The sequence below is a fragment of the Hoplias malabaricus genome, unplaced genomic scaffold, assembly GCF_029633855.1.
Source record: "Hoplias malabaricus isolate fHopMal1 unplaced genomic scaffold, fHopMal1.hap1 scaffold_47, whole genome shotgun sequence".
Classification (NCBI taxonomy): Eukaryota; Metazoa; Chordata; class Actinopteri; order Characiformes; family Erythrinidae; genus Hoplias; species Hoplias malabaricus.
Genome location: NW_027101322.1, coordinates 75,705 through 85,000, shown reverse-complemented (window position 1 = coordinate 85,000; position 9,296 = coordinate 75,705).

Sequence of the window (9,296 nt, the reverse complement as noted above, 5' to 3'; positions counted from 1 at the left end):
GGTACTCCCCTGTGAAATCCTGGATGACGGTTTTAGGTCTCGTAGTGGGCGAAAATCGGACTTAGTGCAATTTCCGAAACTCTGGTTCTCTGGGGGCGCGGGCCCCGAGAGTCCGTACACCGGTTAGAGGGAGCCGGTGGCGGGCATAGGGAGGCAGGTCGCTCCCTTGAATGGTCCTGGATGTCTGGACTTAGTGCAATTTCTGAAACTCTGGTTCTCTGGGGGCGCGGGCCCCGAGAGTCCGTACACCGGTTAGAGGGAGCCGGTGGCGGGCATAGGGAGGCAGGTCGCTCCCTTGAATGGTCCTGGATGTCTGGACTTAGTGCAATTTCTGAAACTCTGGTTCTCTGGGGGCGCGGGCCCCGAGAGTCCGTACACCGGTTAGAGGGAGCCGGTGGCGGGCATAGGGAGGCAGGTCGCTCCCTTGAATGGTCCTGGATGTCTGGACTTAGTGCAATTTCTGAAACTCTGGTTCTCTGGGGGCGCGGGCCCCGAGAGTCCGTACACCGGTTAGAGGAAGCCGGTGGCGGGCATAGGGAGGCAGGTCGCTCCCTTGAATGGTCCTGGATGTCAGCAATTTCTTAAGAAGGGCGCCCTCTTGTGGTCCCATGGCCGAAGTACATGCTCCGAGCCCGGGTATGGCAGTGGGCGGAATGAGACTTAGAGGAATGTTGACGGAGCCATGAGGGGCCCCCCCTGGAGGTCCCATGGCCGAGAAAAGTGCTCCGAGCCCGGGGTGATAGAGAACCGTGAACGCCGCGGTTAAAGACCTCGGGTATGGCAGTGGGCGGAATGAGACTTAAAGGAATATTGACGGAGCCAAGAGGGGCCTCCCCTGGAGGTCCCATGGCCGAGAAAAGTGCCCCGAGCCCGGGGTGATAGAGAACCGTAAAGCGCGCGGGTTTGGGGCTCGGGTCTTCCAGTGGGCGGAGTGAGACTTAAAGGAATATTGACGGAGCCATGAAGGGCCCCCCCTGGAGGTCCCATGGCCGAGAAAAGTGCTCCGAGCCCGGGGTGATAGAGAACCGTAAAGCGCGCGGGTTTGGGGCTCGGGTCTTCCAGTGGGCGGAGTGAGACTTAAAGGAATATTGACGGAGCCATGAAGGGCCCCCCCTGGAGGTCCCATGGCCGAGAAAAGTGCTCCGAGCCCGGGGTGATAGAGAACCGTAAAGCGCGCGGGTTTGGGGCTCGGGTCTTCCAGTGGGCGGAGTGAGACTTAAAGGAATATTGACGGAGCCATGAAGGGCCCCCCCTGGAGGTCCCATGGCCGAGAAAAGTGCCCCGAGCCCGGGGAGATAGAGAACCGTAAAGCGCGCGGGTTTGGGGCTCGGGTCTTCCAGTGGGCGGAGTGAGACTTAAAGGAATATTGACGGAGCCATGAAGGGCCCCCCCTGGAGGTCCCATGGCCGAGAAAAGTGCTCCGAGCCCGGGGTGATAGAGAACCGTAAAGCGCGCGGGTTTGGGGCTCGGGTCTTCCAGTGGGCGGAATGAGACTTAAAGGAATATTGACGGAGCCAAGAGGGGCCTCCCCTGGAGGTCCCGTGGCCGAGAAAAGTGCCCCGAGCCCGGGGAGATAGAGAACCGTAAAGCGCGCGGGTTTGGGGCTCGGGTCTTCCAGTGGGCGGAGTGAGACTTAGAGAAATGATGACGGAGCTAAGAGGGGCCCCCCCTGGAGGTCCCATGGCCGAGAAAAGTGCTCCGAGCCCGGGGAGATAGAGAACCGTAAAGCGCGCGGGTTTGGGGCTCAGGTCTTCCAGTGGGCGGAGTGAGACTTAGAGAAATGATGACGGAGCTAAGAGGGGCCCCCCCTGGAGGTCCCATGGCCGAGAAAAGTGCTCCGAGCCCGGGGAGATAGAGAACCGTAAAGCGCGCGGGTTTGGGGCTCAGGTCTTCCAGTGGGCGGAGTGAGACTTAGAGAAATGATGACGGAGCTAAGAGGGGCCCCCCCTGGAGGTCCCATGGCCGAGAAAAGTGCTCCGAGCCCGGGGAGATAGAGAACCGTAAAGCGCGCGGGTTTGAGGCTCAGGTCTTCCAGTGGGCGCTCGTTCCAGCGGCGCGGGCTGAATGGTTTAGTCCGAGGAGGAGTGCTTAAGTGTGGGCCGGATAGGTTCGAGAGGTGCGCTGGGTTCCTGGAGGTCCAGCCCCGGAGGTTTGGAGCGGGCGATGGAGCTAGCGAGGCCGAGTCGGGTGAGCCTGGGCCGGGCATGGGCGTTGGCGGCGATGGGGGTCTTCTCCCCGGAGGTTTGGAGCGGGCGATGGAGCTAGCGAGGCCGAGTCGGGTGAGCCTGGGCCGGGCATGGGTGTTGGCAGCGACGGGGGTGTCTTCCCCGGAGGTAAGTACCGTGGGGGGCAAGCGTGAGATATTCCAGGCCGGGAAAAGTGAGCTAAATTCGGCAAAGCGTTGTTAAAAAGGGGGTTCGGTTGATTTTTTTGTTAAATCTAAACGAACAAAGGGTGCGAGGCGTGAAAATTGCATTCAGCCGTGATTTTTTGGCAAAGTGCTAACCCTAGTGGTCTCCCAGTGGGACGTTTTAAAGTAGGACTTAGAAAAATTTCTGACCCTCTTCGCCCTAGGTAGCAAGCCCAAAACGGAGCACCTCGGAGTGGTAAAAATTCAGAGGGCATGGGGGTTTCCAGTGCGGTGCCGTCAGGACATTAGGGTTCCTTTAGAAAAGACGAAAGTTTGGGTACACCGTATGTAACTATGACAAGCCCAAGGCTCTGGTTCGCCTGTGGGCATGAATATAGTGAGATTTCCGCGTTATCTCACTGGAGGTGACCCCGGAACGGTTCAAAACCTAAGTCGAGACTTCCATGGAACCCCGATGATGGGAGTTTGAAGCCCGAGGAGTGACGCCCTCTGGGCTAAGGTTGCTGGTAGGTTCGGCCCCCCTCTCTGGAGGTCTAAATGACTTCCATGGACCCCGGTGATGCGAATTTGATGCCCGAGGAGTGACTCACCTCTGGGCTAAGGGTGGTGGTATGCCCGGCCCCCCCTCTGGAGGTCTCGAATGACTTCCATGGACCCCGGTGAAGCGTATTTCATGCCCGATGAGGAGCACACCTCTGGGCTAAGGGTGGTGGTATGCTCAGCCCCCCCTCTGGAGGTCTAAACTGACTTCCATGGACCCCGGTGATGCGAATTTGATGCCCGAGGAGTGACTCACCTCTGGGCTAAGGGTGGTGGTATGCTCGGCCCCCCCTCTGGAGGTCTCGAATGACTTCCATGGACCCCGGTGAAGCGTATTTCATGCCCGATGAGGAGCACACCTCTGGGCTAAGGGTGGTGGTATGCTCAGCCCCCCCTCTGGAGGTCTAAACTGACTTCCATGGACCCCGGTGATGCGAATTTGATGCCCGAGGAGTGACTCACCTCTGGGCTAAGGGTGGTGGTATGCTCGGCCCCCCCTCTGGAGGTCTCGAATGACTTCCATGGACCCCGGTGAAGCGTATTTCATGCCCGATGAGGAGCACACCTCTGGGCTAAGGGTGGTGGTATGCTCAGCCCCCCCTCTGGAGGTCTAAACTGACTTCCATGGACCCCGGTGATGCGAATTTGATGCCCGAGGAGTGACTCACCTCTGGGCTAAGGGTGGTGGTATGCCCGGCCCCCCCTCTGGAGGTCTCCAAAACCTAAGTCGAGACTTCCATGGACCCCGGTTATCCGAATTTCATGCCCGAGGAGTGATGCCCTCTGGGCTAAGGGTGGTGGTAAGCCCGGCCCCCCCTCTCTGGAGGTCTAGATTGACTTCCATGGACCCCGGTTAAGCGTATTTCATGCCCGAGGAGTGACGCCCTCTGGGCTAAGGGTGGTGGTATGCCCGGCCCCCCCTCTGGAGGTCTCCAAAACCTAAGTCGAGACTTCCATGGACCCCGGTTATCCGAATTTCATGCCCGAGGAGTGACGCCCTCTGGGCTTAGGGTGGTGGTAAGACCGGCCCCACTCTCTGGAGGTCTAAACTGACTTCCATGGACCCCGGTGATCCGAATTTCATGCCCGAGGAGTGACGCCCTCTCGGCTAGGGTGGTGGTAAGTGCAGCCCCCCCTCTCTGGAGGTCTAAAATGACTTCCATGGACCCCGGTGAAGCGAATTTCATGCCCGAGGAGTGACGCCCTCTCGGCTAGGGTGGTGGTAAGCCAGGCCCCCCCTCTCTGGAGGTCAAAACTGACTTCCATGGACCCCGGTATAGCGTATTTCATGCCCGAGGAGTGACGCCCTCTGGGCTAAGGGTGGTGGTATGCCCGGCCCCCCCTCTGGAGGTCTCCAAAACCTAAGTCGAGACTTCCATGGACCCCGGTTATCCGAATTTCATGCCCGAGGAGTGACGCCCTCTGGGCTAAGGGTGGTGGTAAGCCCGGCCCCCCCTCTCTGGAGGTCTAAAATCACTTCCATGGACCCCGGTGTAGCGTATTTCATGCCCGAGGAGTGACGCCCTCTGGGCTTAGGGTGGTGGTAAGCCCGGCCCCACTCTCTGGAGGTCTAAACTGACTTCCATGGACCCCGGTTATCTGAATTTCATGCCCGAGGAGTGACGCCCTCTGGGCTTAGGGTGGTGGTAAGCCCGGCCCCACTCTCTGGAGGTCTAAACTGACTTCCATGGACCCCGGTTATCCGAATTTCATGCCCGAGGAGTGACGCCCTCTGGGCTAAGGGTGGTGGTAAGCCCGGCCCCCCCTCTCTGGAGGTCTAAAATCACTTCCATGGACCCCGGTGTAGCGTATTTCATGCCCGAGGAGTGACGCCCTCTGGGCTTAGGGTGGTGGTAAGCCCGGCCCCACTCTCTGGAGGTCTAAACTGACTTCCATGGACCCCGGTTATCCGAATTTCATGCCCGAGGAGTGACGCCCTCTGGGCTTAGGGTGGTGGTAAGCCCGGCCCCACTCTCTGGAGGTCTAAACTGACTTCCATGGACCCCGGTTATCCGAATTTCATGCCCGAGGAGTGACGCCCTCTGGGCTTAGGGTGGTGGTAAGCCCGGCCCCACTCTCTGGAGGTCTAAACTGACTTCCATGGACCCCGGTTATCCGAATTTCATGCCCGAGGAGTGATGAACCTCTGGGCTAAGGGTGGTGGTAAGTGCAGCCCCCCCTCTGGAGGTTTCCAAAACCTAAGTCGAGACTTCCATGGACCCCGGTTATCCGAATTTCATGCCCGAGGAGTAGTGCCCTCTGGGCTAAGGGTGGTGGTAAGCCCGGCCCCCCCTCTGGATGTCTCCAAAACCTAAGTCGAGACTTCCATGGACCCCGGTGATGCGAATTTCAAGCCCGAGGAGTGGTGCCCTCTGGGCTAAGGGTGGTGGTAAGCCCGGCCCCCCCTCTCTGGAGGTCTAAAAGGACTTCCATGGACCCCGGTATAGCGTATTTCATGCCCGAGGAGTGACGCCCTCTGGGCTTAGGGTGGTGGTAAGTGCAGCCCCCCCTCTGGAGGTTTCCAAAACCTAAGTCGAGACTTCCATGGACCCCGGTTATCCGAATTTTATGCCCGAGGAGTGACGCCCTCTGGGCTAAGGGTGGTGGTAAGTCCGGCCCCCACCCTCTGGATGCGTTCAAAACCTAAGTCGAGACTTCCATGGACCCCGGTGATGCGAAGTGACATGCCCGAAGAGTGGTGCCTTCTGGGCTAAGGTTGTGATAAGCCCGGTCTCTCCTCTGGAGGTCTGTGGTTTTAAAGTGAATATTTTCTAAGTCCCTCACCTGAGATTTTAAGAGAATCAGGACCCTCCTCAAGCCTCGTAGCGAGTCCGAGGGAGGTTCATCGTTGTCGGCTATGCGAAAGGGGTTCAGACGCCTCTAATCCTGTGGGCATATGGTTTCTCAGCCTGGTGCCGTCGGGATATTAGGGAGGCATTAAATCAGACGTAAGTTTGGGTAACAGCGATGCGAAACGCTATGCCCAAAGGAGTGGCTTCCCGATGGGCTTGAAATAATGGGAATGTCCGCTCTGCTTCCCTGGATGTGTTCAAAACCTAAGTCGAGACATCCGTAGACCCCGTTGATGCGAATTCCATGCCCGAGGAGTGACGCCCTCTGGGCTTAAGGGTGGTGGTAAGACCGGCCCCACTCTCTGGAGGTCTAAACTGACTTCCATGGACCCCGGTGATGCGAATTTCATGCCCGAGGAGTGGTGCCCTCTGGGCTAAGAGTGGTGGTAAGACCGGCCCCACTCTCTGGATGTCTAAAATGACTTCCATGGACCCCGGTGATTCGAATTTCAAGCCCGAGGAGGTGCACACCTCCGGGCTAAGGGGATGGTTTGGGTGGCCTCCCCTCTGGATGTGTTCAAAACCTAAGTTGAGACATCCATGGACCCCGGTTATCCGAATTTCATGCCCGAGGAGTGACGCCCTCTGGGCTAAGAGTGGTGGTAAGACCGGCCCCACTCTCTGGAGGTCTAAAATGACTTCCATGGACCCCGGTGATGCGAATACACAAGCCCGAGGAGTGGCACACCTCTGGGCTAAGGGGATGGTTTGGGTTGCCTCCCCTCTGGAGGTCTAAAATGACTTCCATGGACCCCGTTGATGCGAATACACAAGCCCGAGGACTGGCACACCTCTGGGCTAAGGGGATGGTTTGGGTTGCCTCCCCTCTGGAGGTCAAAAATGACTTCCATGGACCCCGTTGATGCGAATACACAAGCCCGAGGACTGGCACACCTCTGGGCTAAGGGGATGGTTTGGGTTGCCTCCCCTCTGGAGGTCAAAAATGACTTCCATGGACCCCGTTGATGCGAATACACAAGCCCGAGGACTGGCACACCTCTGGGCTAAGGGGATGGTTTGGGTTGCCTCCCCTCTGGAGGTCAAAAATGACTTCCATGGACCCCGTTGATGCGAATACACAAGCCCGAGGACTGGCACACCTCTGGGCTAAGGGGATGGTTTGGGTTGCCTCCCCTCTGGAGGTCTAAAATGACTTCCATGGACCCCGGTGATGCGTATTTAAAGCCCGAGGACTGGCACACCTCTGGGCTAAGGGGATGGTTTGGGTTGCCTCCCCTCTGGAGGTCTAAAAATGACTTCCATAGACCCCGGCGAAGCGAATTTAAAGCCCGAGGACTGGCACCCCTCTGGGCTAAGGGGATGGTTAGGGTGGCCTCCCCTCTGGATGTCTAAAATGACTTCCATGGACCCCGGTGATGCGAATACACAAGCCCGAGGAGTGGCACACCTCTGGGCTAAGGGGATGGTTTGGGTTGCCTCCCCTCTGGAGGTCTAAAAATGACTTCCATAGACCCCGGCGAAGCGAATTTAAAGCCCGAGGACTGGCACCCCTCTGGGCTAAGGGTGGTGGTTAATCCGGCCCCCCCTTCTGGATGTGTTCAAAACCTAAGTCGAGACATCCATGGACCCCGGTGATGCGAAGTGACATGCCCGAGGAGTGGCGCCCTCTGGGCTAAGGTTGTGATAAGCCCGGTCTCTCCTCTGGAGGTCTGTGGTTTTAAAGTGAAAATTTTCTAAGTCCCTCACCTGAGATTTTAAGAAAATCAGGACCCTCCTCAAGCCTCGTAGCGAGTCCGAGGGAGGTTCATCGTTGTCGGCTATGCGAACGAGGTTCCAATGCCTCAAATCCTGTGGGCATATGGTTTCTCAGCCTGGTGCCGTCGGGATATTAGGGAGGCATTAAATCAGACGTAAGTTTGGGTAACAGCGATGCGAAACGCTATGCCCAAAAGAGTGGCTTCCCGATGGGCTTGAAATAATGGGAATGTCCGCTCTGCTTCCCTGGATGTGTTCAAAACCTAAGTCGAGACATCCGTAGACCCCGTTGATGCGAATACCGAAGCCCGAGGACTGGCACACCTCTGGGCTAGGGTGGGGATAAGATATGCCCCCACCCTCTGGAGGTTTTCAAAACCTAAGTCGAGACCTCCATAGACCCCGGTGATGCGAATACCGAAGCCCGAGGACTGGCACCCCTCTGGGCTAGGGTGGTGGTTAATCCGGCCCCCCCTCTGGAGGTTTTCAAAACCTAAGTTGAGACCTCCGTAGACCCCGGTGATGCGAATACCGAAGCCCGAGGACTGGCACACCTCTGGGCTAGGGTGGTGGTTAATCCGGCCCCCCCTCTGGAGGTGTTCAAAACCTAAGTTGAGACCTCCGTAGACCCCGGTGATGCGAATACCGAAGCCCGAGGACTGGCACACCTCTGGGCTAAGGGGATGGTTTGGGTTGCCTCCCCTCTGGAGGTCTAAAAATGACTTCCATGGACCCCGTTGATGCGAATACACAAGCCCGAGGAGTGGCACACCTCTGGGCTAAGGGGATGGTTTGGGTTGCCTCCCCTCTGGAGGTCTAAAAATGACTTCCATGGACCCCGTTGATGCGAATACACAAGCCCGAGGAGTGGCACACCTCTGGGCTAAGGGGATGGTTTGGGTTGCCTCCCCTCTGGATGTCTAAAATGACTTCCATGGACCCCGTTGATGCGAATACACAAGCCCGAGGACTGGGACACCCTCTGGGCTTAAGGTGGAGGTAAGCCCGGCCTCCCCTCTTTATTAAAAAAAAAACTCTAAGTCCCAACGGCAAATGCCAGAGCTTTAAGCCGAAACTCAAGAGAGTTCGATCGGTATAACTGACTTGACTATCTGCCCTTAGCCCCCGATGGTTCATTCTATATATGCCCGGAGAAGTGGCTGGTTTCCGGGGCCAAAAAAGCCAAATGGTCTCCTATATTCATGCGACGGGTGCCTAAAGGTAAGTTTACCCACCCCGGTGAACTGCCTAAGGTCCATAGGCCTCCGACCACTGCTCCCTTAGCGGGGCGGTGGAACGGGCCGCCCGCCGACAAAGTTAACTGTTAAACCCATTTAATTTCAATGACCTTTAGTTCCAACTCCCTCCCTGGGGGGGATTGGTTCTATATATGCCCGGAGAAGTGGCTGGTTTCCGGGGCCAAAAAAGCCAAATGGTCTCCTATATTCATGCGACGGGTGCCTAAAGGTAAGTTTACCCACCCCGGTGAACTGCCTAAGGTCCATAGGCCTCCGACCACTGCTCCCTTAGCGGGGCGGTGGAACGGGCCGCCCGCCGACTAAGTTAACCCATAACCACTGATCGTTTAAGTCTTAAGGCCGGTCGGACCTCGTAAAAAGTCTCCCTCTGGGAGGATCACCCAATCTCCACCCCCCTCCATCTCCAAACCGAAGCAAGTACCACACGGGAACACTCTGTTTGGGGATTCAGAAATAAATGTATTTATTTCGCAGTAAAACATATCAAAGCCACGGGGGTGCAGAAACACGGAGTGAATCCCGGCTGGGTTGCGCTTTGAAGAGGGTCCGGTTCAGGCC